Source organism: Palaemon carinicauda, chromosome 3, assembly GCF_036898095.1.
Source record: "Palaemon carinicauda isolate YSFRI2023 chromosome 3, ASM3689809v2, whole genome shotgun sequence".
Taxonomy (NCBI): domain Eukaryota; kingdom Metazoa; phylum Arthropoda; class Malacostraca; order Decapoda; family Palaemonidae; genus Palaemon; species Palaemon carinicauda.
In genome coordinates this window covers 15,140,628-15,148,127 of record NC_090727.1, presented here as the reverse complement: position 1 = coordinate 15,148,127, position 7,500 = coordinate 15,140,628, and positions in this window count along the sequence as shown.

The window sequence follows — 7,500 nt, the reverse complement described above, 5'->3', positions numbered from 1 at the left end:
GATTTAAGTAGTTTAGATCGTAGTGATAGCCTAGCTGTAGATCTTGGAATGTTAACGGACAAGTTAAATTGGACTACTGAAGAGTTAATCAAAGCCCAGAAAAAGGAGTTTCGGGAACTCCCTATCGAGTCAGGGGAGGTGTCTGATATGACTGGTCCCAAATTTAAGATAATTAATATATAATATAGGTTGAGTAGGCCTATGGGGGTGGATAATGTTGATTATGAAATTGTGAAACAGATAATGGTTCCCTTTGGTTACAGGAAGGAGTTAATGTCATTTGCGCACGAAAGTGGTTTGGCCGGCCATTTTGGAATTCATAAAACTTCTTGCAAATTGTTAGGGAATTATTATTGGCCGAAGTTGAAGGCAGATGTAAAGAAGTTTGTCAATAGTTGTGATGTGTGCCAGAGGGTCGGTAAACCCAATCAGCGGATTCCAAAATCGCCTCTATGTCCTATTCCTGTAGTTTCCGAACCTTTTAAGGAAGTCATTATTGATGTGGTTGGACCGTTACCGAAGACGCGTAGTGGTAATGAGTATATTTTGACAATCATGGATAGGATGTCTCGATATCCCGAGGCCATACCACTACGTACGATAAAAAGTGTTAAAATTGTAGATGTACTAATTGACTTTTTTACCAGGTTTGGGATGCCTAAAATTATTCAATCGGATTGTGGTTCTAATTTTGTTAGCAGGTATTTCAGAGATAAAATGGCAGAGTTAAATATAAAACATATGACCTCTTCTCCATATCATCCAGAAAGTCAGGGAGCTCTGGAGAGATTTCATCAGACCCTGAAATCTATGGTAAAGAAATATTGTTTGATTAATGGTTCTGAATGGGATAAGGAATTACCTTATTTGTTGTTCGCTTTTCGTTCTGTCCCAAGTCAGTCTTTAGGTTTTTCGCCTTTCAACCTTGTGTTTGGCCATTGTGTTCGAGGTCCTCTTGATGTGGTTCGTGAGTCTTGGGAGGGAGACGTCCCTGAGGTTAATTTATTGGATTATGTGTCTAATCTAGGCGATAAATTAACCAAGGCTTGGAAATTTGCGGGTGAAAACTTATTATGTAGCCAAAAAAGAATGAAGTTCTTTTTTGATAGAAGGTCCAAGGCACGCGACTTTGCGGTAGGCGATAAAGTATTGGTTTTGTTACCCTTCCCAGGGAATCCATTGAAAGCTTCTTTTTCAGGTCCTTGGAAAATTTTGAAAAAAGTAAGTGAAGTTAACTATTTAGTAGAGACACCTCAAAGAAGGAAACCTTTTCAACTGTGTCATGTAAATATGTTGAAAGCTCATATGGAACGGGAAAAAGTCATTCCTGTGGCAACTATTGGGAATACGGTAGATTCTGAGAACAATAAACATTTTTCTTTTTCAGAGGGGGAGGGTATTGATGATAATTGTTTTAATGGATGTGAATGACGGTCGGATAATAGAAAGTCTTTGGAAAAATTTTCGGGAGTAATTTCACATTTAGGTAAGGAAGAACAAAGGTCTTTGAAAAATTTAGTATCTAATTATAAAGAATTATTTTCGGATGTACCGGGTAGGACTTCGGTCCTTGAACATGATGTAGAGGTAGGTAGCGCCACTCCTGTGAAACAATCTCCTTACAGGTTGAATCCCTTCAAAAATGAGGTTGTAGTCAAAGTCCTTGGTCACCACCTGTTGTATTGGTAAAGAAATCCGACGGTGATTTCAGGTTGTTTTGATTACCGTAAGTTGAATGAGTTATCTAAATCTGATTGTTATCCATTACCTCGAATTGAGGATTGTATTGATCGAATGGGGAAGGCCAAATACATTAGCAAATTCGATTTGTTGAAGGGTTATTGGCAAGTTCCTCTTTCAAAGCGGGCAAGGGCCCTGTCTGCTTTTGTAACACCACAGGGATTGTTTCAATGTAAAGTTATGCCGTTTGGTATGAAGAACGCGGCTGCTACCTTTCAGAGGTTAATGAATACTTTAGTCCATGGTTTAGAAGGATGTGTTGTGTATATTGATGATATTGTTATTTATAGCGATGATTGGGAAACCCATTTAAAACGTATTAGGGCACTATTTGAGGTGTTGAAAAAGGCAAATTTGGTAATTAATTTAAAGAAAAGCGATTTCGCAAAGGCGAAGGTGGTATATTTGGGTCATGAGGTTGGTAATGGTAAAGTTGCTCCTAAGCAGGCCAATATCGAAAGTTTTGAAAATATGGTAGTCCCTAAATGTAGGAGGGATGTCCGAAGATTCCTTGGTTTGAGTGGGTACTACCGAAGGTTTGTTAGGAATTTTTCGGATATAGCCGATCCGTTAACAAATCTCTTGAGAAAGAAGGTAGCATTTGTCTGGACGGATGAAACGCAAAGGGCTTTTGATAATTTAAAAAGAGTTTAAATTAATTTCCCTGTCTTGAGAGCTCCTGATTTTGACCTTCCTTTTTCTCTTGCCACGGATGCAAGTGACGTTGGTGTAGGAGCGGTGTTGTTGCAGAATGACGAGCAGGGAGTTTCTCATCCTGTCGCATTCTTTTCAAAAAAATTGTCCTCCGCCCAACGTAGGTATTCAACGGTGGAGAAAGAGACTCTTGCGTTAATATTCGCTATTAATCATTTTCAGGTTTATCTCTCCTCCTCAGATACACCTATTAAGGTCTTGACAGATCATAATCCCCTGACCTTCATCAGCAGATACAAGAATAAAAATCAACGATTGATGAGGTGTAGTCTCATGCTGCAAGAATGGAATTTAGAATTTTCCCACATCTCAGGAAAAGATAATATTGTTGCCGATTTTCTCTCTCGCAGCGTTGAATATTAGATTATTGACAGAGGGCTATGCAGTTATTAAAGGTAGTATCTGTATCGTTCTAATTATGGTGTGTGTGCTGTTGAAGTGGGCACGTAGTGAGTAGAAGTAAATGTATATTTAAGATTTATTAATCATGGTTTGTTTACAGAAGACTATAATGTTTTGGGTATAGTATATGGGATCTGTAAGGTTAAAAGGTGAGGGTGATCACTGGTACTCTCTAATGATTGATTAATTAGATGGGTCATGGGCTCACGGGTCTGTAGCACAACACAGCCGTTTTTTAGGCGCTACAGGCTGGTGTATGAGTGGTACCCTAGACTAAGTTAAGGTTAATCTACTAAGGTTTAGAGGTGTCAGGTACGATAAGGTTTATAATAAGCTAAGGAAAGAGATAGGCACTAATCTGGTATTCTGTATTTTCAGGCTAATAATTACGCTTCATCGATTTTGTTTGTTTGTTTGCGCAGGGGAGTCTTGTGGTGGTCTTCTCTGTGTCGTTCGGTGTGTGTGTATGTATTGGACACTATGGTGATAAGTGTGATATATAACACTGAAATAGACAGTGGTTTTTGTAATCAACATTTATTGATAGTGAGTGATGTGTATCCCTGAAAATGAACAGTGTATTGAGTGTGGAAAAGGTTATAGCTTTTGGACTATATATACAGAATCCGGTTGTTAGTGCAATGACTCTTAATTAAGTTTATTAACGATATGAGTGATGTGAAATTTTTAGGTTGGTTACCTATTTATCGAATGGTGATGTTTTGGTTTCTGGTTTTGGAAAGTTTACTTGTGTTTATTTAGGTTTAAGTTTTTTTTTTAGTATTGGTTATATATTGCTATCCTTGTGAGCTGCAAACCTTGGTACTTGCCCCCCTCTTTCCTTTTATTTGTCATGTTTTTGCAGTTTGTTTAATAATTATTTTTGAGTGTTGGTTTAATATTTAAAATTTTTGAGTGTTGGTTTAATATTTCATTATGTGATAACCTGTATGTTGTAATTCAAATCACTTTAGAAAAAAAAAATTGGGAATTTTTTTTTTTGGTTGGGTGAGGAGGTGTAACATTATTGCTATATATTTCTAAATTATTTAAGTTTTTATAGATGTATAAGGTTAAATATACTGTAGACTTATTGTTTACCTTCTTTGATAGTTTGTCTTTTCACTGGTGGTTATGTTATTGTTTATAATGGACTAACGGCTGTTTTATATTTTCAAGTGGTGTGGGTTACATGGCTGCGCTCCTGCGTGAACGGAGTTTTGGAGGGGCTTTTTTTGAGGATGGTTCCTAAGTGTGTTTCTGAGCCTCCAACTTTGAAGGGCGCGACGATTGCTGTGGGAATTATATTTACTCTTCACCATTGCAGAGCTACAGTGTGAAGCTATTTAGCTTTTTGGATATCCTTTCTCTGCTGCAAGGACCCATTTCGTCTTGCTTTTTGTGTACTGCCCTTGGTTCAGTAAAAGCCAAGGGGACCTCTCTGTCCCAAGGTAATAATATTTATACCTGCTTAAGTATCGTGATCACGACCTGTGATAGTCAGCTGACGTCATTAGTGGAGCTTGTGAAAGCCTTTCAATCAAACCAGCCATCGTCAATTAGATAGGGATATTTAGTTTGTATTTGTTGGGATGTTCTAACTTTTCGTTGGCCTTCTCCTTTCTGGACCCTCTCTCCATTTAGTATGCATGTGTTGATGACCTTTCTGTAATTGTATAATTGTTTTCTTTTACAGGGAGTTAAGATTGAGTGTGTATCATTTATTAATGTATTATTGTGGTTCAGGTGTTACTTCTGTCTAGTTATTATGTATTAAAATTAAGGAAATTTTCGTGGTATTTTCTTTGTCCCCTTGAGTTGACTTTGCACTCGTATTGATGTTTGGTTACTATTCCACCTTTAGTGGACTTAGTACTGTATGATGGTGAATACTATTTGATAAGTGTAGTGTTTTGAGTGGTGGTCAAAGCCAGCCATCACAATATATATATATATATATATATATATATATATATATATATATATATATATATATATATATATATATATATATATATATATATACATATATATATATGTATATATATATATATATATGTATATATATATATATGTATATATATATATATATATATATATATATATATATGTATATATATATATATATATATATATATATATATATATATATATATATATATATATATATATATATATATATATATATATATATATATATACTACTCCGCCATTGGGCTTACATAACGTGGTATTGTGCTCCTCACCTTTTAACCATTTTTGGATTGTATTATGCCTTACTACATGCAAATGGTGCTACAAACGGATATTTAAATGTGTAGTGATTAATATGAGTGCATAGTGATACGCTTGTGGAGACTGATGGAGTAAAAAAATTTTAATTTAAGAACTGTGGATTTGATGAACCATCCATGAAAAAATTTTCGTTGTTTGCGCATGCGCATTAAGCTCTCCGTAGATGGTGAACTACTAACAAATGGTGTTTGTTTATGTTTGGAGCAGGTTACGTTTAATGTAATGGATAAGGAAATAATCATAAACAACCTTCTTTGTTTTATAACTTCTGCCAAAAATGATTTTACCAAAGAAACTTTATTGGATGTAGCTGATTGTTTTTATTCCCATGAAAATATCAAGACTGCGAAATCCGAGCTTGCAAATATTCTTCATAATTACCTTGTTTGGAGGAGGGACCCCGTGAAAAAACGAAAAGACTTAAAGGATGTATTGGAATACAGTGAAGAGGTAATTGCTTCAAACAAGAGAATAAAATTTGTGTGTGAGAGCTATAAAGGAATGCCTCCCATTGGTAAAGAATTTATTGCCCCACTGATATTAAGATTATCGGAAGACGTAAATAAAATAAATGAAGTGTTACCGAAGTTTGTCGATATTAGATCTGAGGTAATAAATACTGCAGATTCTGTGAGACAAGTGAGGAAAGATGTCAAAGACCTTAAAAATGAATTCAGCTGTGCGGTCAAAGGTATAAATGAAGCCGCAAATGATTTATCCGATGAGATGGAGCTATTGCAGGATGTGCAATCTTTCAGGATGTCGGTCAGTGGAGAGGGATCTCTCCCCGAGAGGGTTTGTATCGGGGAAAAAGATAATAATACCCATTTATCTTACTCAGCAGTTGCATCTAGGCCATCCAAAAACAACTCAAGAAAAGCTGTAAACAACGTAGACGACATGTCAAATTCTACTGAAAACAACCTTGTTGAGGGACAAAATGGTTCATCTTCTGATTCAGAAATTGCTGGACAGGGCCGAGACCTTGACGAGATTTTGTCAGCCTACAGAGAAGATGCAGATAGTCGAAGAAGTGAAGAAGAAGGTTGGACAGTCGTTGGAAAGAAAAATAAACCTAAACTTACAGCAAAAACTCAGAGAAACAGTCAAGTTGAGAATCGTAAACTACGAAATTTTAAAGTGACTGGTGTTAAAAAAACGGGTCACCACTCGTTCAAAGGAGTGAAAAAAACTGTTGATGTTTTTGTTGGAAGAGTGGATACGGAAGTTGACTCAAATGATATTAAAAGTTTTGTTAAAGAAGTCTTTGATATAAACGTTATTAAGATAGAAGAACTGGAAATCTTCAGTTCAGAAAGCAAAGCTTTTAAACTAACAGTAAATTTAGACGAAAGGGAAAGCTTATTTGACTCAGAGTCATGGCCTGAAGGGGTCATAGTAAACAAATATTACAAAAAGAGACAATAAGACAAATTTTTTATATTATTAGTGTAACCATTTGTTTATTTTATATCATTGTTGATATTTGTACCTTTGCTTTCTATTTATCATGGCATTGAAACTTTGCACATATAATTGTTGCTCTCTGGCGAAAAACATTGATCTGGTCAGAGAGCTTGCGTTAAGTCAGTATGATTTTATATTTTTATAAGAAACATTTGTTACAGAAAACAGACTTGGTGATTTACAGTTTATTGATGAACATTATGAAGTAATAGGGTCACCGGCAGTCTATTCGGAGAAAGCTATTGAGTCTTTTTCCGGTAGGTGTGAGGGTGGGTTAGCTTGTCTTTGGAAAAAGAGTTCTTCTCTTCATATCAAAAAGATTATTATAGAGAAGGATTTTATTGTAATGTCCGTTCTTTATAACCAAAAATTACTTGTGTTTGTAAATGTATATATCCGAAGCGATATTTGTAGAATAGAGACTTTGAATGATTATTTGGCTTCACTTAGTTACCTTGAATATATTTTAACTGAGATTAGATATGATTCTATATTTTTTATTGGGGATTTTAATGCAGACCCTTTTTCTGGTCGCTCATGGAATCACTTGACGGATTTTATGAAAGATAATCAACTTGAATGTTTTGATGTATGTGCTCTGGATGACTCTACTTTCACATTTTTGTCCTTTGGGGGTAGCTATACCAAATGGTTAGACCATATAGTTGGGAGAAAGGAAAATGATACCTATGTGAAGAATATCAGAGTATTGTATGATATAATTGGTTCGGACCATTTGCCAGTAGAAGCTGAAGTGGTTGTTGATGCTGGAAGTCCTTGTACACCATCACATTTAGGTCCTGGAGACGGAAAAATTAGGTACTATGTTGACTGGGATAAACTTTCTTCAAATGAACTTTGTCTTATTGGAGCAAATGTGAT